General features: G+C 41.7%; 1 non-coding gene and 1 pseudogene across 1 annotated transcript; both read right to left on the bottom strand.

Moving 5' to 3' along the window:
- Positions 1 to 13592: 13592 nt before the first annotated feature.
- LOC128055420 (ras-related protein Rab-2B-like) lies at positions 13593 to 14235 on the bottom strand (annotated as a pseudogene).
- Positions 14236 to 22188: 7953 nt separating this feature from the next.
- On the bottom strand, positions 22189 to 22292 carry LOC128058000 (U6 spliceosomal RNA). Its single transcript, XR_008200383.1, has one exon. It is a non-coding gene; the product is annotated as a U6 spliceosomal RNA (small nuclear RNA).
- Between the last annotated feature and the right edge of the window lie 292 nt (positions 22293 to 22584).

The raw sequence follows: 22584 nt of genomic DNA, 5'->3' as shown, positions 1-22584 counted from the left end.
ACAGTCCACCCCTAGGTGAAGTGCTTATCCAGAAACAGCCTATACACACACTGCATACACGCATACACTTGCATTCACACTAACTTGCACCCACATACACTCATACGTATACACTTCTGCACACCCGCTTGCAACTTATACACACTCACACTCATACACACGCACTCACGCATTCTTGCTTTTGCACAAGAATGCTGGGAGAATTATGAGAATTCCAGAGCTGGTATCAGACCTTACTTTCTGAACTTGAAATCGGTCAGACTTAGTTGATGGCAAATTAATCCAAAAGGAGTGTCAGGGCAGAGAACAGTCAGAAACGAGAGATGGGCTCAGAGAGGAAGAGGGAAGCTGCCAAGGTTAAGCTTTATCCCTCTGTCCCTTTGCTGCACAGCCTGAGGGCAGCAAGCCAGGGTCTGCTTCACGTACTAGGACATTACGTGTGTTCTTAGGAAATCTGGTGCATTTGACGAATGGGTGGGGTTCTTGTTGACGTTGCTGAAGGGTCTGGGGGTCCTGGAGGGAGAAGAATGCACGTGAGCAGTAGACACCCCAGTGTGAGCTGCAGTAAATAGTGACTGTTCATTGTCTGGTGTAACTGAGAAACCAATGTCAGGTGAGGTTTGATCAAGAGGCCGACACAGTGCTCTGAATTCTCTCTGTTTCGCCCTCTCCACCTGTGGGCTCTGAGGTCATATTTTCTTCCTTTATGGTAGCAAGACTGGTTGTCGCAGTTTAGTCCTCACCTCTTGGCCTCAGGTATACAGAGAAGAGAAGGTACCTTTATCCAGGCCTAAACAGTAGTCCCGAGATTCTCTCTAATGGACCGGCTTACGTCTCAGGTCCACTCACATACTAATTGGTTTATGTCAATTAGGTTTTCTTTTAATATGAGGACTGGGGCCATTCATGGGTTGTGTGAGGGTGGATTATGTATGAAAAATGGGATTTCACACCACAGAGGATGGATCTAGTGGCCCTTTGGCTGGAGCTCATTATCTTCTTTAGGCTTTGTTGGGCCCATGGATGACTCACTGCTTCCCCTGGCCCGGAGTCACCATAAACTTTCTGTTCTAGACACATGGAAATGGAGCCCTGCTAATTAAGAGCCTCCAACAGTGGAAACAGTGTCAGACTTTATTTTGGGGGGGCTCCAAAATCACTGCAGATGGTGACTGTAGCCATGAAATTAAAAGACGCTTACTCCTTGGAAGAAAAGTTATGACCAACCTAGATAGCATATTCAAAAGCAGAGGCATTACTTTGCCGACTAAGGTCCGTCTAGTCAATGCTATGGTTTTTCCTGTGGTCATGTATGGATGTGAGAGTTGGACTGTGAAGAAGGCTGAGCACCGAAGAATTGATGTTTTGAACTGTGGTGTTGGAGAAGACTCTTGAGAGTCCCTTGGACTGCAAGGAGATCCAATCAGTCTATTCTGAAGGAGATCAGCCCTGGGATTTCTTTGGAAGGAATGATGCTAAAGCTGAAACTCTAGTACTTTGGCCACCTCATGTGAAGAGTTGACTCACTGGAAAAGACTCTGATGCTGGGGGGGATTGGGGGCAGGAGGACAAGGGGACGACAGAGGATGAGATGGCTAGATGGCATCACTGACTCGATGGACTCGATGTGAGTCTGAGTGAACTCCGGGAGTTGGTGATGGACAGGGAGGCCTGGCGTGCTGCGATTCATGGGGTTGCAAAGAGTCAGACACAACTGAGTGACTGAACTGAATTGAACTGAACTGAACTGAACTGAAAGTTGTGTTACTTTCCTTTTCCATGAATTCTTTTCTGAATTTCTCCGTGGTCCAGCAGATTTGCCCCTCCAGCTTCAAGAGAGATGTTTAAACATATCGCTCTGGGATAGTGATTGAGTCAGAATTTGCTAGTAACCTACTCCTTCCTTTCGTGGCTTCTGCTTTACTAATAAGTGCTGAACCCAGTGAAAGCCAGTGTCTTGCTGAGACAGTTTGGGTGTTAAGAGGATGTTGTCAGTCTTGTTGAGTCGCCCAGTCATGTCCTACTCTTTTCGACCCCGTGGACTGGAGCACGCCAGGCCTCCCTGTCCCTCACCATCTCCCGGAGTTTGCCCAAGTTCGTGTTCATTGCATTGGTGATGCCGTCCAGCAGTCTCATCCTCTGACACCCTCCTCTCCTTCTGTCCTCAGTCTTTCCCAGCATCAGGGACTTTTCTGATGAGTCATCTGTTCTCATCAGAGGACCAAAATACTGGAGCTTCAGCTTCAGCATCAGTCCTTCCAGTGAATATTCAGTGTTGATCTCCCTTAAGATTGACTGGTTTGATCTCCTTGCTGTCTAGGGAACTTTTAGGAGTCTTCTCCAGCACCACAGTTCAAAGGCATCAGTTCTTTGATGTTTTGCCTTCTTTATGGTCCAGCTCTCACAACTGTACATGACCACTGGGAAGACCACAGCCTTGACTATATGGACCTTTGTCGGCAGAGTAATGTCTCTGCTTTTTAGCACACCGTCTAGGTTTGTCGTCACTTTCCTGCTGAGAAGCAATTGTCTTCTGATTTCATGGCTGCAGTCACCCACCATCCACAGTGATTTTGGAGCCCAAAAAGGGAAAATCTGTCACTCCTTCCACCTTTTCCCCTTCTATTTGCCATGAAGTAATGGGGCCAGATGCCATGATCTTAGTTTTTTTTCTTTTTTTTAATATTTAGTCATAAGCCAGCTCTTTCACACTCCTTTTTCACCCTCATCAAGAGGCTTTTTAGTTCCTTTTCACTCTCTGCCATTAGAGTTGTATCATGCGCAAAACTGAGGTTGTTGATGTTTCTTCTGCCTATCTTGATTCTACCTTGTAACTCATCCAGCCTGGCATTTCTCATGAGGTGCTCATTGTATAGGTTAAACACAGGGTGACTGTAGGTAGCCCTGTCATACTTCTTTCTGGATTTTGAACCAGTCAGTTGTTCCAAATGGGATTCCAACTGTTGTTTCTTGACCCACATACAGGTTTCTCAGGAAACAGGTATGATGGTCTGGTATTCCCATCTCGCTAAGAGCTTTCCACAGTTCGTCATGATCCACACAGTCAAAGGCTTTATCGTAGTCAATGAAACAAAAGGTAGATGTTTTTCTGAAATTCCCTTGCTTTCTCTATAATCCAGGGAATGTTGGCAATTTGATCTCTAGCTCCTTTTCCTTTTCTAAACCCAACTTGGACACCTGGAAGTTCTTGATTTGCAAAATGCAAAATGCCTAGCATGCAAGATTTTAAGCATGACCTTACTAGCATGGGAGATTAGTGCAATTGTCTGATGATTAGCACGTTCTTTGGTACTACCCTTCTTGGGAATTGCGATGAGGATTGACCTTTTCCAGTCCTGTGGCCACTGCTGGGTCTTCCAGATTTGCTGACATAATGAATGCAAAACCTTGATGGCATCATGCTTTAGGATTTTGAATAGTTCTGCTGAAATTTCATCACATCCACTAGCTTTATTAACAGCAGTGCTTCTTAAGGCCCACTTGACTTTGCACTCCAGAATATCTGGCTTTGGGTGACTAACCACACTATTGTAGTAATCCAATTCATGAAGATCTTTTTTATACAGTTCTTCCATATATTCTTTCCATCTCTTCTTGATCTCTTCAGTGTTTACTAGGTCTCTACCATTTTTATCCTTTATTGTGCCCATCTTTGGGTGAAATGCTCCCTTGATGTTTCCAGATTTCCTGAAGAGATCTCTAGTCTTTCCCCTTTTGTTGTTTCCTTCTATTATTAAGCATTGTTCATTTAAGAAAGGCTTCTTGTCTCTTCTAGCTGTTTTTTGGGACTCTATGTTTAATTGGATGTACCTTTCACTCTCTCCCTTGCTTTTTGCTTCTATTCATTCTTCTGCTATTTGTAAAGCCTCCTCAGATAACCACTTTGCCTTCCTGCTTTTCTTTTTGAGGGGGATAGTTTTGTTCACCACCTCCTGTACAATATTACAGACCACTGTCCATAATTCTTCAGGCAACTCATTAACTAAATCTAGTCCCTTGAATCTATTTGTTACCTCTACTGCAAATTCACATGGGATTTGATTTAAGTCATATCTTCCTGGCCTATTGTTTTTCCTAGTTTTCTATAGTTTAAGCTGAATTTTGCCATGAGAAGCTGATGATCTGAGCCACAGTCAGGTTCAGGCCTTGTTTTCACTGACTGTGTACAGCTTCTCCATCTTTGGCACCAAAGAATATAATCAATCTGATTTCAATATTGACCATCTAGTGATGTCCATGTGTATAGTTGTCTCTTGTGTTGTTGGAAGAGGGTGTTTGCTATGACTAGCATGTTTTCTTGGCAAAATTGAGTTAATCTTTGCCCTGCTTCATTTTGTTCTCCAAGGCCACACTTGCCTGTTACTCCAGGTACATTTTGACTTCCTACTTCTGCATTCCAATCCCCAATGATGAATAGAAGATTTCTTTTAGGTGTTGTCGGTCTTCATAGAACTGATCAACTTCAGCTTCTGTGGAACTGGTGATAGGGGCATAGACTTGAATTGTTGTGTTGTTGAATGTCTTGCCTTGAAAAGGAATTGAGATCATTCTGTCATTTTTGAGGTTGCATCCAATTACTATATTTCAGACTGTTTTGTTGATTTTGAAGCCTACTCCGTTTCTTCTATGGGATCCTTGCCCACAGTAGTAGATATAATGATCATCTGAATTAAATTCGTCAATTCTCACCCATGTTAGTTCTCTGATTCCTAGGATGTTGATGTTTATTCTTACCATCTCCTCCTTAACCATGTCCAATTTTCCTTGATTCATGGGTCTAATATTCCAGGTTCCTGGACAATACTGTTCTTTGTAGCATCAGATTTTACTTTTATCCGCAGACACATCCACAACTGACTGTCGTATCCACTTTGGCCCAGCCACTTCATACATTCTGGGACTATTGGTAATTCTCCTCCTCTCTTCTCCAGTAGCATATTGGACACCTTGAAACCTGAGGGACTCATCTTTTAGTGTCATATCTTTTTGGCCTTTTATACAGTTTATGAGGTTCTCATGGCCATTATACTGAAGTAGTTTGCCATTTCCTTCTCCAGTGGATCACATTTTGTCAGAACTCTCTGCTATGACCCATCCATCTTGGGTGGCCCTGCACAGCATGGCTCATAGCTTCGCTGAGTTATACAAACCCCTTTGCCACGACAAGGCAGTGATCCATGAAGCGAGGTAGAAGACTAGACACTACCCAAACCCCACGAGGAGCCAGGGACTGTTTCTAAAGATGCTGCATATGGGTTTCTTATTAATAACCTTGAAAAGGAGGTGATATTCTCGCCATTTTGTTGTTAAGTTAGGTGCTGAGTTGTATCCGACTCTTTGCGACCCCATAGACTTAAGCATGCCAGGCTTCCCTGTCCTTCATGAACTCCTGGAGTTTGCTCAAACTTATGTCCATTGAGTCAGTGATGCTATCTAACCATCTCTCTATTTAACAGAAGACAAATCAGAGTAAATAATTCCTCCAAGGCTGTAGAGCAGATAGAGCAGAACTAGGATTTCCCCCCCACATTGGGTAGAATCTAACTTCAGACCTCAGCCTTTCACTAGCCTCTGTCTGTATAAACACAGTCTGAACTTCTGTCCTCAGTGGACCTTTGTGGGCAAGCTGCCCAGTTCTTCCCCTCCCTGCTTGAACTCTGCCCACCCCATCATCCTTGCTCTAAGAGTGACCGTGGCCCTCTGCCAATATACATGCAGTATCTCCAGATGCTGGTAGCCTCCACCTGAGGAGAGCTGGTCTTGTTTCCTGACCCACCCAGACCTAACCTGCCCAGCCAGTGCAATGAGCCATGACCTTCCTGATTCCATTTCCCCGTTTTACAGCATTTTCCATTCAAAATGTACATGTCCCATGTCCCTCTCCTTCACAGCTATGCTCTTTGTTAGCTAAGATGCTCCCTGAAAATTGCTGGGTTTGCATTGCTGGTTATTAATTGAAAGGAATATTTCATGTCCCAGAAATGCAGGATCCTCCACCACTTCCAGAGAAATTTTTCTGAAACATACTTCCTCCTGATTTCACCTTTCCATTTTATCTGTGTTATATCCTACCCATAGCTCTTATAATCTTGATCTGGTATGAACTGGCCATGGCCTGTTTTTGTTAATAAAGTTTTATTGGCACATAGCCACACCATTCATACATGGATTGTCTCTGGCTAGCTTCCCACCAGAGTGACAGAGTTGAACAGGCACAACTGAGACTGTATGTCCTGCCAAGGCAAAAATATTAGCTATCTATCCCTGATCTGGGCCTTCCCTGGTGGCTAAGCGGTAAAGAAACCACCCACATGCAAGAAACTTGGGTTCAGTCTCTTGGTCAGGAAGATCCCCTGGAGAAGGAAATGGCAACCTACTCCAGTATTCTTGCCTGGAGAATCCCATGGACAGAGGGTTGCAAAGAGTTGGACACAACTGAGCGACTAAACAGCAGTGACAATTCCTGATCTACGTCAGTAAGATCAGTATATACTCCTCCACAAACCCCTAACACCTTTTTGTTCATGTGGCCAGGAATAAAAACCTCCCAATGCCTGGACTCTAGGAAGGGAAAAAAGAAAAAGAAATCAAGTGCCTGATGTTTGTAAAGGAAAAACAGTCTCGTTCACAGCCTGGTGCATGCTGACAACTTCTGTGGCCCCTCCCTGTTTCTGGAGCCCTGAGAGACACTGCTAATCAATCACCGCACTCTTTCCAACTGAGCCTCAGATTCTTCAAAGCAATGCCCAGGCTGCCACTACCAATCAATCAGAGTTGGCATTGAAGTAGAAACTATTTTCCATCTGTGGTCCAGAGAATCACCTAAGACGACAATCATGTTTATAAATAATACTTGCACATCCTTTGGGTTGCCATGTCAGAGACGGACACGCTATCTCCCTTTAAGTCCAGAGTTGGAACTTAATCCACTGTTTTCTGTTTCTTTGATTAAGCACCAGATGAAGTTGTTAGCTTACGATAAGGAATCATGTTATATGAAAAAATGCCTCCACTTCTTTTTCCTTAAGAGATTCATTACACTGTGCAGTGCTCACACTGTGAGAGGTACCCAGGAACTGAGGCCCACTGAGAATATTCTCGAGTAGCATGTCAATGTCATTCTCATTGAGTGGCTTCCTAGGTGGAATCACTGACACTGTTCCTGCTCTTTCTCTCCCATGGCTAATCCATTCTCTTTTAGCCAGGCTCCTGTTGAATTCATAATAGGTAAAAACACATATACAGTGTTGCCAGGGACTGAAATGGAGGTATCTCTATCACCACATCTTCTTAAAGCAAGCTGAATTCCAGGAAGTTCCTAAAAGACTCTCTTTTCAAATGCTGGAGCAGATACCTGCTCAACCACAAATATTAACCACAGTGGGTAGGAATTGGCTAAAGACAGGTATCCATTGACAGGTGTGGGGACCTGCCCCATAGACCGTATTTACTGCAATAAAACTGACCCTGACGGAACCAGCTCCTGAGAAGGTGACAGGGAAGTCGCAAATGAGAAAGTGGCATCGCTTAGCAGTTTCTCGCTACTTTAATCTCCAGAGATTGGAGAAGAGGCCAGGAAGGAAAGCGAATATTTTACAAAGGAAACGGGGCTTAAGCGGGCAGTTGGTTAGAGAGACTTGTTCCTTCTTACTGGCTAGGGAGCATCTGAGCTCTAAGGAATGATAGCTATTCACTGGAAGAATCCAGACGCCCTGGGAAAGTTTCTTTGAGCCTCACACTGTTGGCATCTTGACAGCAAAGTTTTATGCACCGCGGTAGTGTTGACTGGAATCCTGCCGAGCTTTTCCAAGAACCATTGTTCATCAAATTTGGGGCTTTAAAAGTTGAGCCATTGAGAGTGTGAGCATGCCTTTGGTCATTTAAAAACATTAAGCCGACCTTGGGAAAAGGTTTTAGCATTTGCACCTTGTGATTTTTTGTGTCCTACTTCTGGAAATAGTGTAAGATTTGCCTTCCCAAATGGCAATGGTGAGGACCTTTTTAATGATGGTTTAAGCTTTTAGGTTTATGGGATTTCAATAAAATTAATAATGTGGTGTTGCTGATATTCATTGAGTGAAAAAAGCAATGTACTCTTTGCTGGAACAGATAAAGAATTTAATAAGTATTATACCCAAGGTGCTGTATAAGCAAACATTAAAAACAGAAGATAATATTATTTAAAATCACATTAATATAAAGGCTGTTACTGTTCATATGGTGCATATCTTAGGGTACTCTTTCACCAAGAGGAACCAAGTTCAATTAAAATTTCAGTTAGATGGGCTGTCATGGAACTAGAAGGCCCTTTCTGCAGACCAGAAACCTGATTTGTCTTTGTTGTTAAGTGGCTCAGTTGTGTCTGATTCTTTTGTTATCCCCATGGACTACAGCCCACCAGGCTCCTCTGTCCATGGGATTTTCCAGGCAAGAATACTAGAATGGGTTGCCATGCCCTCTGCCAGGGGATCTTGCCAACCCAGAGATCAAACCTGCATCTCCTGCATTAGCAAGTGGATTCTTTACCACTGAACCACCAAGGAAGCCCACTAGAAAGCCAGATACCATGGATTGTTTAATTTCTGGCACAAATGAGGGAAGGACTGGGGAATAAGGTATTGGAGTAAGCTTGATGTCATGGTGTGTTCCAGAGCTTGGGGACTGCAGCTCAGCCATGGTTCTGCCTAAGCTTGGGGGTTGGTTTGCCTCCTGGGCAAGAGACTTTGTAGAAAACATACGTTGTTTCTGCTGCTTGCCAGCCCATTATCTCCTTCCTCTGGTACGGGAACTTCCTTCACCGCAAGAAAAGTTCTCTCCGCACTTTCAACCAAGTTGTTCAGTAGGGGCCTGCCAATCAAGATACCCTGCCCTCCTGGACCGTGGAAGGGCTCCTGCTTCTGGCTGAGCCAGTTACTACACTTACACCTCCTCCCTGCACCGTGGCCACAACTGGCCACAATCCTTATGAGAATCATTCAGCATCCTTTGCATGACTTAACCTATGAGAGCTGGCAGGGAGTGTCCTTTCCTCTCTGATTAATAGGCTATAATGGGCTTCCCTTGTGGCTCAGCTAGTAAAGAATCTGCCCGCAATGTGGGAAACCTGGGTTCGATCCCTGGGTTGGGAAGATCCCCTGGAGAAGGGAAAGGGTATCCACTCCAGTATCCTGGCCTGGAGAATTCCATGGACTCTTTAGTCCATGGGGTCGCAGAGAGCTGGACACGACTGAGTGACTTTCACTTCACTTCACTTTTTCAATGATATGTACCTGGAGCTGCCTGCCTTTGGTTGTAGTTTTTACCTTGCTAAGGTAGCACACCCAAAAGAATGAATGAACCCCGCAAAGGAAGCAGTGGCCAGGGCAAGGAGAAAGAAAAAGTTCTTGACATCCACAAGGCGTGTTCTATCCAGCCTGTTCCCCAGTTTCATCACAAAAGCCCATAAATATCCTGTTTTGCTTAACTCAGAATTATGTTTCTGTCGTTTGCAAGCAAACAGCTTTAACAAATAAAGCTAGCACCCCAAATTTCTCTCCTAGGCTCATGGACTGCATTTCTAACCCTTTCACTCCTGCCTGCTTTGGCAAGCTTTCTTTAGTTGCCTGTTACCGTGTGAGCACTGTGATGGGCCCTGAAGATAGGAAGAGAGTCAAGTAGCGAAATCTGCTTAGGCACATAGTCGTGGTCCCTGCCCTCCTGGGACATGAGTAGGCATAACAAGACCTCTTGCACCTTGTTCCATCCCTGTGGAGTTTGGGGTTATGAACCATGGACTCGCCTTTCCCTAGGCCTTGTCCTCCTCTGTTGATGTCCTCATTCCCAGCTGCTCACGTGAACTTGGCTTTCTGTCTTTCTTGATGTACTCTGTACCCAGATTTATTCAGCACAAAGTACTAAATTCACTGCTCCGTCCTAACTCTTGGCCTTTGGGTGAGTTGTTCAAGTCTCTGAATCTACCCTGCCACCTTCTAACCTCTCTAAGCCTCAGGTTTGCCATCTGTAAAATGGAGGTAGCAATAGTACCTGTTTCATAGTTGTGGTGAAGATGAAATGCTTAATGGAAGCTTCATAACAAAAAAATCAATATACAGTAGGAGAAGTGATTATCTGATACTTTCAACTCATAAACAGATTTAAATGTAGTATCACATTCATTTCATCTTTTGTATGAAAGAAAATAAAGCTATAAAAAAGATTTTTAGATTAAAAGGGCTATACATTTTTAATTTTAATTTTTCAGAATTATATTATTGGGCAGAAAACTCATGGGAAAAAATAATTATGCCATGTATTTCCTTTTCATACTGTTAATGGGGTTCAGAAAACTGAGATCATGGCATCTGGTCCCATCGCTTTATGGCAAATAGATGGGGAAACAGTGGAAACAGTGACAGACTTTATTTTTGGGGAGGCTCCAAAATCACTGCAGATGGTGACTGCAGCCATGAAATTAAAAGCTATGACCCACCTAGACAGAATATTAAAAAGCAGAGACACTACAGCTTCAGAGAACTTGTCCACCATCCAGTGAGCAAGGAGGCCTGGACCAAAGCCTTGGGGGTATGGCCCTCTTCTGCGTTTGTTCCCTCCCTGTGGGCTCTACCTTGGCCCTAGAGACGGTGATTGCTGCTCATATCTGCTATTCCTGTGTTCTTTAGAGTTCTCTTTACTCCTTATGAGCCAGTCTCCCATTACTTCAATCCCCCGCTAGAGTTAATGATTCTTTATATTACATTTTCCCTATTAAAATTGTAAAATAAATAAATGTAAATTACGATTTAAGTACATTACATTTTGAATTACTTTTCTATAAGTTGTGAGATGTGTGCTGAAGTCCATTTTTCAGTTCTTCATGTCCATTTGTTGTGGTTTTAGTTCTTCTTTTCCAATATCTTTTTCTTGGGATTTTATTCATAGACAATAATGTCATCCACAAATATGGAAAAAAATTTTATTTTACAAAAAAAAAAATAAAAAGCAGAGACATTACTTTGCCAACAGAGGTCCGCCTAGTCAAAGGTATGGTTTTTCCAGTAGTTGTGTATGGATGTGAGAGTTGGACTATAAAGGAAGCTGAGTGCCAAAGAATTAATGCTTTTGAACTGTGGTGTTGGAGAAAACTCTTGCGAGTCCCTTGGAGATCAAAACCAGTTAATCCTAAAGGAAATCAGTCCTGCATATTCTTTGGAAGGACTGATGCTGAAGCTGAAACTTTGGCCACCTGATGCGAAGAACTGACTCATTAAAAAAGACCCTGATGATGGGCAAGACTGAAGGCAGGAGGAGAAAGGGACGACAGAAGATGATATGGGTGGATGGCATCACCGATTCGATGGACATGAGTCTGAGTGAGCTCCGGGAGTTGGTGATGGACAGGGAAGCCTGGGATGCTACAATGCATGGGTCGAAAAGAGTCGGACACGACTGAGTGACTGAACTGAACTGATGTATTTCCTGTTTGTCTTTTTTTAAAAAAAGGATCTAGAAAAAAATACGTTTAGGAATAGATTTGTCTCTGATTCTAGGTAGAATTAAAATGTGCAAAGGGGCACCAGTGTGTGTGTGTGCGCGTGCATGTGCAAATATGTGAGTGTGCACATGTGTATGTGTATAAAATAGAGGAAGAATGCTATATTTCACAGGTAAAGTACACATGAACTTGTAAGGTCTGACTGTGTCCTTAAGCCACTTTTATTTTCCATGTGATCGCATTAAATGCATATTTAAGATTTCTACACTGGAAAACCTGTTGAGCCTGTTTCTCTTCTCTGTGAAGGATCCTGTGACTGTATTTGAATAGTTCCTGATATCTCATAGTCTCAGGGGGCAGCAGTAATGGCAGGAATGGAGTCTACTCTTCCACTTACCTAGTGAGAAAATGTTCCCTTCTTCCTTGTTGAAATCCTTGTCACTGAACGCGTTTTCTTTGCTAGTAAAGGGCCTCTGGTAGAAAGCTCCCTTATGTGGCATCCCCTGCTGCATTTCCTGTTACACGAATTCCTTCCTTGCTCAATAAAAGTAATTTCTCAGTTAGGCCAGTTTTTGTTTTTGTTTTAATGAGCAGCTTGGATACATGCATATATTTAATAATGAAACAATTCATCGACAACCAAAAAAAAAAAAGAGAAAAATTCACAAGACCGCAGTGCTGTGCAAGAAAATGAGACATCAGTATAGCAACTGACCCAGAAGGCTGCATGATAAGTACATCAAAGACAGACTTGACTAGGAGAGTACTGTATGCTCTTCAAATGGAGAAGTATCCACTTATTTGATTGCTTGGAAGCAGGCCGCTTTATTGTATGCTGCATGGAATGGAGGCAAAGAGCCAGGGAAGGGAGAGATGGGAGAGGGAGAAGAGCAATATAGAATCCAGGGTAAGCAGATAGAAGAGACTGAGATGGAATTACAAAGAGATGACTGTAAGGCTTTTTGTTTCCTCTGCAGCCTAAACTAAACCTGTTCCAAGTCTTTGTCAAATTCAGTGATCACAGGAGTAGCACTAGGCGCTATGAAGGAATGGTGGAGGAAGTAGTTTACAAAGTAAAAGGATACCAGGGGTTCCTCCTCCCAGGGAGCTTAGAGCCTATGTGGGGAGACAGGTTCCACACACAAAGCTACTATAAAACATACTTACAAAGTAACATAAATACAAATAAATATACATATGAATAAACAGTGTTTGAAAGCTAAAAGGTACTGTGTCAATAAGTGTTCAGAAGCCGCTAGGTCAGTCCAGGAAGGCTTTCCAAAGGAAAAAAATATGGACTCCGTGAGTATAACAGTAGTGTGCAGTAGGGCGTGTGCAAAGGCGTAGGAGTGGAAGCACATATGTTATGTGCAGTAAGCAGATCAGCTTGATAGAAAGTCTAAATAGGTCTCCTTAAGAAGTGAGTGGGATAAAACTGTAGGAGTCTATTTGGTGAAAGACACTGACTTATCAATGTTAGGTCTGGTCCCTAAAACAAAACAAACAGGGAAAGATGTTTTCTCTAGATAATGATACGAAGTGGCTATAGGTCCAGGAGCAACTCCACTGCTCTCAAAAGTTTTGTGGTTACTCTGAAACAAAACAAGCTAGAAATGGGATGGTGGAGAAGTGTTCATCATCCTTGAGCAGCTCAGGTAGAAGGAACTGCCTTCTGCAACAATTCTTGCATAGTGGCAAGTGAAAAACCTCAATGAAATCCCTAGACTTAGGCCCTATGGCCCAACAGGCAGCCAGATCCCAGTCACCTCAAGGGCTCAAGCAGAATGTCCTAGACTTTTGTTACTAATTCTTGGTAGGGAGTAGATTGTATCTGCTTATAAAAGAATTTATTTTTGAAATGCCATGACAATCAGCTTTGATCCTAACACTGTACAAATTAAAACAGGAGGATGAGAAGAGCCCTAATTTATAGGGAATGCTCATGCCCCTGAAGGACAGGCCAATAACGGCCCAAATTCGCTTTAAGTGGAGAGGCAAAACGTCACACCTTTTCTCAGCCAAAGCATGTAAGACCTCTTTCTTTAAGCCTATTGATCTGAAGCTGTTCCAGGAAGGAAAAAAAAGAGTCCAGACCAGTTGTTTAGCAGCAGACACAGTCAGCCCCCGTGTCCCGGGAGCCCCGCTGGGAGGCACTGGGTCCCACTGAGGTTGAAATACACTGCTGGGGGCCAATCTTGATGCCATTTGCCTCACTGTGGACATCAGATAAACCCTGCTGATTTTCCTATATATGTCTTTGGCTGTGTTAATGAAGGCCTCCGCAACATTGCGGGCTGTTTTGGTTGAAGTTTCCATGAATATAAGTCCATGTTCCCGAGCAAAGGCTTCTTCTCTCTTCACATCCCTACAGGACTCTAAGTCACTCTTTCCCAATCAGCATGATAACCATGTTGGAACTAGAGTGCTGCTGGGTATCCTCTAACCATGAGGTCAGGTGGTTGAAAATTTCACGCCTTGTAATGTCGCACACCAGCAGTGCACCAGCTGCTCCCTGTAGCAGGAATGGGTGATAGAACAGAAGGATTCTTGTCCACCATTATCCCAGATTTGCAACTTAATTTGTCTTCCATCAATGTTGACCATACGGGCCCCAAACTCCATGCCTATTGTGAAGTCGTGGACCGTGGTTGGAACTGCTTGTCTGTAAACTGCAGAAGGAGACATGACTTCCCCACATCTGTTTCCCCAGTGATGATGTACTTGAAGAGATAATCATAAGTCATTGTCCCTTTTCCTCTGGATTCCATATCCGCCCTGCTTCTTAGGCCAGCTTTTTTAATAAGGATGGTGACAATCCTTCTGAGTTGTTGGACATTAGGGTGGGTTGGTGAGTGTGAAATTCATTATGGCAATGTCTGAAACACAACTTCTTAAGAATATCATGAAGGAGTCAGTCTTTTCCAAGAAATGTCTGTGCCCATTTCAAGCCCCTGAAATCATGCCAGACCTCAAAGCACCTCTGTGATCTGAGCAGTTCACATAAATGAAGTGGTGTGGATCTTACCTAGCCCTTTAGCTGTACACACAGGATCCACTGGATTTTCTACACGTCTGTCTGCTACTGCCATGTCCTCTGGTACATTCCACAGATACACAGCACTGTTCCTCCTGCTTCCTGCATACTATACTTAAATTTCCTCTAATCCAAATGTTCCAGTATTTGTGAAACAAAATAATCCCTTTGGATCTTCTTCAGCTGTTCTTCAACCAGCCATTTCCATACTTGTATCTCACTATATCCTTATCCCTTTCGAGTGCTGTGTGTCAGGTATGATATAAATAATATGTTGAAGTCAACTGTACCTGACACCAACAAGCATCAGCTACCTTAATGTCATAGTGTCTGTTATCTGGCTTGCTCCTTGGTATTAGATGTCCAAGAAGTCTAAGATTGACTGAGAAATTCACTTTGTATGTCATAAACTTGAGAATTGATTCAGTTTAGCCTAATATGTTAATTAAGCCCCTACTATATGTGGAATGGGCTTCCCTGGTGGTTCAGTGGTAAGGACCCCACCTGCCAATGCAGGAGATGCGAGTTTGATCCCTTAGTCTGGAAGATCCCCTGGAGAACAAAATGGCAACCCATTCCAGTATTCTTGCCTGGAGAATCCCATAGATAGAGGAGCTTGGCAGGCTGCAGTCCCTGGGGTCACAAAAGAGTCAAAGACAACTTAGCAATTAAACAACACCAATATATGGGATATTAGATTAGGCTCTGAAATACAAAGAAATATAAATCATACATCTTGCCCTTGACAAAGCTTCCAGTCCAACGTAGAGTGTATTGTTAAAGATTTCCTAAAGTAGAGAAGCCACACATATTAGTTGGCTTAATTTTAAAAAGGAAACATATAAGCAGGCATCCTGACACATCCTCTAGCACATACACACAATACTTGGAAGCCCCAGGTTTTCTTCTTGGTAATTGTCTTGCTCAAAGTAAGCTTCTCTATTGGCTTCATTTGCAGAATGGCAGCAAGAGGGCTCTAGCAGTTCCCCAGCAAGGTTTCCAGAAGGCCCCTCAGGAGACGTTCCCTTAGGTCTTAATAGCCAAGACTGGACGGGAATCATTCAGTGAGAAGAGGGGGATTATCCTAACTAGTTTAGGCTAATTATTTTGGGATGGAATCAATTTTGGATAATAGCCTCATTACCATAATAGTTGGTTAGAAATGAGAAATTACAAATTCACTATCATGTGGCTTGTACTATAATAGGAGTCTCTGAGATTCCAGAAGTGTTTCTACGTAGACTGCCGTGTTTAATCACTTACTGATGAAAAACTTTTTTTTTTAAGCAAAAAGCTGTTCTGAAGTCTGTACAGATTATAACAATTGTATCCCCCAGTGTCTGCCTCTGTGCTTGTTATACTTGGAGTAATGTGTTCTCTTCATCAGTGTAATGGGAGATGTCCTAAGAGATTATGGGAAACCAAAACTAAACATGTACATCTTCTGGGAGAACCATTTTACTTTATTTTTGGAAAGAAAGTCAAAGATACATGATAAAGAAAATCAAAGATACATGATAAAGAGTACCTCTATGTGTACTTTAGATTAAAAATTGTGTATTCGATTTCTGATTGGTAAAAATTTTTAGGAACCTCCCCCTAGTCCCTGATGGTACATACCCACTCCCCTTTCCCATGTATAACAGTTTACTTGGATGGAATAGTAAAAGAGGTTTCCATAAGCTTTCATTGTTGTGGAAAGAAATTTAATTAATCTAGATGCATTTCTTTCCACACAACTGTACTTAAGTCCAGATGATGGGCTTTTGAAAAATCTTCCCCACCTTAATCATGATCTGATGTTCACAGTAGTTATACTTTATCATGGTAGTTGCACTTTAACAAGTAAATATAATGTTTGTATTTTGTATATTTCTATTCTGAATAGCTTATTTACTTTAATTCTTTACTTTCTCTAAAATTGTATAATAGTGTATATGGAAAATGGCATTCCAAACAGGTAAAGAATGCCACTAACTGTTGATATTGTCTCCACTCTTATAGTTAATCAGTTAACAGACATAAGTATTCTGTTTTAGAAATAGAAACAGAGAACAAATCCACTAGGCTAATAACTTCAAGTCTTCTTATCTTGCTCATAGCAAAACTTGAAGTTGTTGAAAGAGAATGAGTTTCTGAGCATCCCAAAGCACTCTTGAAAGGGGGTTTAGAGAACTAAGCCACTTAGGAGGACAAATATGTCTCAGATAATCCCTGCAGCTACTGTCAAGACCCATTTGAATCAGGTCAAATTCAAATTAAGGTGGTTCAGTGCCAGAGGTCTTACAGATCACTTTCTTTCTGAGCAAAAGTGTCTCACACTTAAGCCATCTGAACACTTTTCTGGGTCTCAACTGTTTTACCCCGTTGTTGGTTTTCATCCAATGACTTGCCCTAATCCAATATACCAGCTCTGTGTTTCTCCCCTTTTCTTCCTTGGAAAATGCTTCCAGACCTAGGGAGTAGGTTCCAAGCCTTATTATTCTTGGCTCTCAAACCATCGTAAGTTCTCTCTTAAATTACATCCAGTTTTTTTTTTTTTTTTTTTTTTAATGAGAAAAGGCTCTCCTTCTGTAGGGCCATAGATTGCTTTTACATTTCACAGAGCATATGGTCTGGTGGTGAAATCAGGCATTAAGTAGGTAATTTTAAATGTGATGGGTATTATGAGAGAGAAGGATCAAGCTGGTGTGATGGAGCCACACCAGCTTCAGGGGACCAACATTTGAGCTAAGGCTTGAAAGATAACCTGGGGTTTATTGGATGAAATCCTAAGGTGGAAAAGAATGTTCAGGAATTAAGGAACAGCAAATACAAAGAGCCTGAGGCAAAAGAGTTGGAACCCAAAAGAAGACCAGCACGAGCTTACAGTTGGTGATAGTGGTGGTTTAGTCGCTAACTCATGTCTGACTCTTGTGACCACATGGACTGCAGCCTGCCAGGCTCCTCTGTCCATGTGATTTCCTAGGCAAGAATACTGGAGTGGGTTGCCATTTCCTACCCTGGGGGATCTTCCCGAACTAGGGATCGAGCCCACATCTCCTGCGTCTCCTGCACTACAAGCAGATTCTTTACTGCTGAGCCACTAGGGAAGCCCAGTATGGCTTTATATAACAAGACAAAACCTGAAACAGAAACAGTGGTTAGAAGGTTATTGAGAAAGTCATAATTAGATCTTGCCATTTGAATTATTTACTGATGTAACCATCACTTTATCTCAAGCAGAAACTTTAGACCAAGTTGAATGAATATAGAGATGTTAGAACACCAATTAATAAAATGCCCTAGGATTTCTGGAGAAGGAAATGGTAACCCACTCCAGTATTTTTGCCTGGAAAATCCCATGGACGGAGGAACCTGGTAGGCTGCAGACCATGGGGTCTCTAAAAGTTGGACACAACTGAGCGAGTTCACTTTCTTTCACTTTTCTGTTTGATCAATGTGCCCTGTTCTGAAGGACACAAAAGTGAATGAAACAGAAGTGCCAGGTTTCACATGGGGGCACTCACTCTTAGGTTTCTCCGCAGATTAAAATCCTAAGGCTTTCCGAAGTGGATGCTGGACAACACACACACCAGCTTGCTCTTCTAAGCCAAAGGGACTGTGATGAGTGAAGTACCAAATATCAACGCACTTGGCAACGGATACAACCAATCTCATTTACTGCTTAAACTATGTGTGTGAATTGTGGACTGTTGATATGGAAAACAGCCCAACAATTGCTGCAGTTAGAATTCTTTCCTTAGGACTTGCTTGTTCAAAATATGTTTTCCTCCCTTTAAATCCAGTTTTACCATACTACCTTGAAAGGCTTCTCTTGCAGTATTAGTATTTGGATTCTGATTTTATTGTATTGCCTTTACCTGCTATTTCTTTATTCTTCCTGAATAACTTTTACCTACCTACATACGGTCTTTTCTTAGATAACGTAGACTCTATAGAGGTTTCCCCTTTGGGGGAAGGAAAAGGGCAAAGCTGCCATCTACAAATCATTTTCGTGTGGTTAAGACAAAAAGGGCTGTTTCCTCAGAGTCCTGAGTTAGGGCTTGTCCAGCAGAGCCCAGGCAGGCTAGGTTATAACCTGCACTCACTACCCTAAGCCAGGTGCCGTCATGTAGTAAACAACTTGAGAAACCTTACATGGAAACCCTGGAAATGAGGAGCTGGGGAACAAGGAGAGAGAGACTGACATTTCATTCACTGAATAGCCTCTTGTATGATTACATGTGCATTTCAAAATTAGAAACGGAAAAGCAATATTTGCTGATATAGAAAACCAGGGAAAGAAAGCATCTCCCAGAATAAATTAAAATCTTTCAGTGCTCCCAGCTCAGAAATCACTATTGTCAATGATTTGATACATTTTCCTTTAGTTTTTTTCTATCCACATATACTCTGTTTCACAATGAAATTCACATACACTACTTTTTTCCAGTTTTTCTTTTCACTTTGTTTTGTGCTGTAGGTATTTTGTCCAATCAAGAAAAATGTTAACTCCTTTTTCTGAAGATATAAATATTGCATGCTCATTGTAGAATATTTAGCAAATACAGGAAAAGGATTTAGATGTGTTTTAGGGGAATTCTCTGGCAGTCCAGTGGTTAGGACTCAGCACTTTCATTGCAAAGGGCCCAGATTAGATCTCTGGTCAGGGGACTGTTAATAAGATCCCAGGCACAGCAGGGAAAGTGTTCTGTGTTTTTGAACCCTATTTTTTTTTTTTTTGGTAGTAACTTTACTAAGATGTAGTTCACATACCATAAAACTCACCTGTTTAAAGTATATACTTCAGTTGCTTTTATTGTATTTATGAAGTTGTGCCTCCATCACTACATTCTAACTGAAGTATTTTCATTGTCTTGAAAAGAAACCCTGTACTCATTAGAAGTCACTTATTTCCCTCACCCCTTCCTCCAAACTCAGTCCTGCTGCTGCTGCTAAGTCGCTTCAGTCGTGTCCGACTCTGTGCGACCCCGTAGATGGCAGCCCACCAGGCTCCCCCGTCCCTGGGATTCTCCAGGCGAGAACACTGGAGTGGGTTGCCATTTCCTTCTGCAATGCATGAAAGTGAAAAGTGAAAGTGTAGTCGCTCAGTCGTGTCCGACTCTTCCTGACGCCATGGACTGCAGCCTACCAGGCTCCTCCGTCCATGGGATTTTCCAGGCAAGAGTATTGGAGTGGGTTGCCATTGCCTTCTCCGCCCTCAGTCGTAGGCAACCGCTAATCTGCTTCCTATCTATATAGATTTACCTAATCTGGACATTTTAGATAAATGGAATTGTAAAATATGTGTTTTTTTATGACTGGCTTCTTGCACTTAACATAGTGGTGCTGAGATTCATCCATGTGTAGCATAAACCCTTTTCTGAGGGGGGTACTTACTTTTCACTGATTGCTTGATTTATTCATGTACCACAAAATTCACCCTTTTAAAGTGTACAATTTAGTGTTTTTTAATATAATCACAAGGTTGTGCAGTTATCACTACTATTTAATTATAGATAATTTTCATTACTGCCCCCGCTCCCCTGCAAAGAGACTCCATACCCATTGTCAGTCACTCCCCAGTTCATCCCTCTAGTCACTTGACAACCACCAGTGCACCTTCTCTCTCTGAATTTATGGCCTCTTTGTCTAGCTTGTTCTATTTCTCAGAATGTTTTCAAGATTCATCCATAATATAGTGTGTGCCTACTCCATTCTTTTGTTTTTTAAAAAAAATTTTTTATCTGACTGTGTCAGAACTTAGTTGCAGCATACAGAATCTTTGATTTTCATTCAGGCATGCAGGATCCTTAGTTGTGACATGGGGGATCTAGTTCCCTGACCAGGGATCAAACCTGGGCCCCCTGCATTGCAAGTGCAGAGTCTTAGCCACTGGACCACCCAGAAAGTTATACCGTGTGTTATATAGCCACTCATCAAGTAACATTTGAGTTGATTTCACTTTTAGCTCTCATGAAGAAGTTGCAATGAACATTCATGTCCAAGTTATTCTGTGAGGAAATATTTTCAGTTTTCCTGGGTATTTACCTCATTTCTTTTTATTGCTAAATATCGCATTATATGGACATGCTGCTGCTGCTGAGTCACTTCAGTCATGTCCGACCCTGTGTGACCCCAGAGACAGCAGCCCACCAGGCTCCTTATATGGATGTACTACCTTTTATAATCTGCTCATCAGCTGATGGACAAGTGGGTTGTTTATACCTTCAGGTTATTGTGAATAGTATTCATTCAAGATTTTTTAAAAACACTTGTTTTCACTTATTTGAGGTGTATACCTATGAATGGAATTTTTGGGTCACATTCAAATTCTATGGTTAACCTTTTGAGAAATAGACAGTTTTTTCCACAGCAGCTACATGATTTTACATGACCGCTAACAACATATATGTCCCAATTTCTCCATAGCCTCACCAACACTTGTTACTGTGCATTTTTTTGTCGTCACCATTGTAATAGCTATGAAGTGGTATATGTCATTGTGGTTTTGATTTTTGATTCCCAAATGATTAATGGTGTTGAGTGCTTCTTCATGTGCTTACTAGGCATTCATATGTCTGCTTTAAAGAAATGTATCTTTAAATCATTTGCCCACTTTTTCATTGGGCTACTTGTCTTTTTATGATTGAGTGTATTTCATTATATATTTGGTATGTAAGTTCCTAATTAGACATAAGATTTATAAATATTTTCTCCCAGTTAATGGCTTGTCTTTTCATTTTTTTCATAGCATTTTTTGAAGCACAAAAGTTTTTCATTTTGATGAAACCAGTTTATCTATTTTTGTTACTTATGCTTTTTATGGCATATCTAAGAAACTACTGCCAAACTCAGCATCATAAATATATAAATATTATTCTGTTTTATTTTAAGAATTTTATAGATTTAGCTCTGACTTTTAGTTCTGTGGTCAATATTGAGTTAATTTTTATTAATGGTGTGAGGTAGTTCAGGTTAATTCTAGGTGTCCCAGCATCACTTTTAAAAAGACTGTATTTCCCATAGGATTACACTGGCACTTTCTTTTTTTTTTTTTTTGAGAAAAACATGTAAATTTTATTGAGTTTTTACATGTACACAGGAGACTTCACAAGAAAACAAAGGGTCAGAATAAGTGACCAGAGCAGGAAACTCATAACTGTTGGACAAAGAAACAATAAATTTGTGAACAACTGCCAAGACAAAGCGGTGTGGGCTAGTGGTAGTAAGTGGTACAGAAATAACTAGATGATAAGGGTGACTTTTTTTTTCCTTTAACTTTTTTTCCCCCAGAATTTTAAATTTATTTTTCTAATTGAAAGATAATTGCTTTACAGAATTTTGTGGCTTTTCTGTCATACATCAACAAGAATCAGCCACAGCTTCTTTATCCATTCATCATCTGTCAGTGGACATCTAGGTTGCTTCCATGTTCTAGCTATTGTAAATAGTGCTGCAGTGAACACTGGGGTACATGTTTCTTTTTCAATTTTGTTTTCCTCAGGGCATATGCCTAGGAATGAGATTGCTGGGTCATATGGTGGTTTTATTCCTAGCTTTTTTTTTTAATATAAATTTATTTATTTTAATTGGAGGCTAATTACTTTACAATATTGTATTGGTTTTGTTGTACATCAACATGAATCCATCACGGGTGTACACATGTTCCCCATCCTGAAAAAATATGGAACGCTTCACGAATTTGCGTGTCATCATTATGCAGGGGCCATGCTAATCTCTGTACTGTTCCAATTTTAGTATATGTGCTGCCGAAGCGAGCACTACACTGGCACTTTTGTCAAAAATCAGTTGACTATAAATGTGAGGGTTTATTTCTGGACTCTTGATTCTGTTTCATTGATCTGTATATCTACCCTTATGCTAGTACCACACTGTCTTGATTACTGTAGCTTTGGAGTGAGTTTTGAAATGTGATCTGTTGAAAGTAACAAAACCCAGCTAAAAGCAGCTTGAGCTATATAAGATCATTCACTGTTTACATCTCGTTACAAGTCATCTGAAACTAGGCTGCTCCTGAGTTTGTCTGATATGTAAGCAGTGTCATCAAGGACCT

The sequence above is a fragment of the Budorcas taxicolor genome, chromosome 1, assembly GCF_023091745.1.
Source record: "Budorcas taxicolor isolate Tak-1 chromosome 1, Takin1.1, whole genome shotgun sequence".
Taxonomy (NCBI): Eukaryota; Metazoa; Chordata; class Mammalia; order Artiodactyla; family Bovidae; genus Budorcas; species Budorcas taxicolor.
Note: the sequence above shows the minus strand (reverse complement) of the source record. Positions and strands in the feature narration are given on the sequence as shown.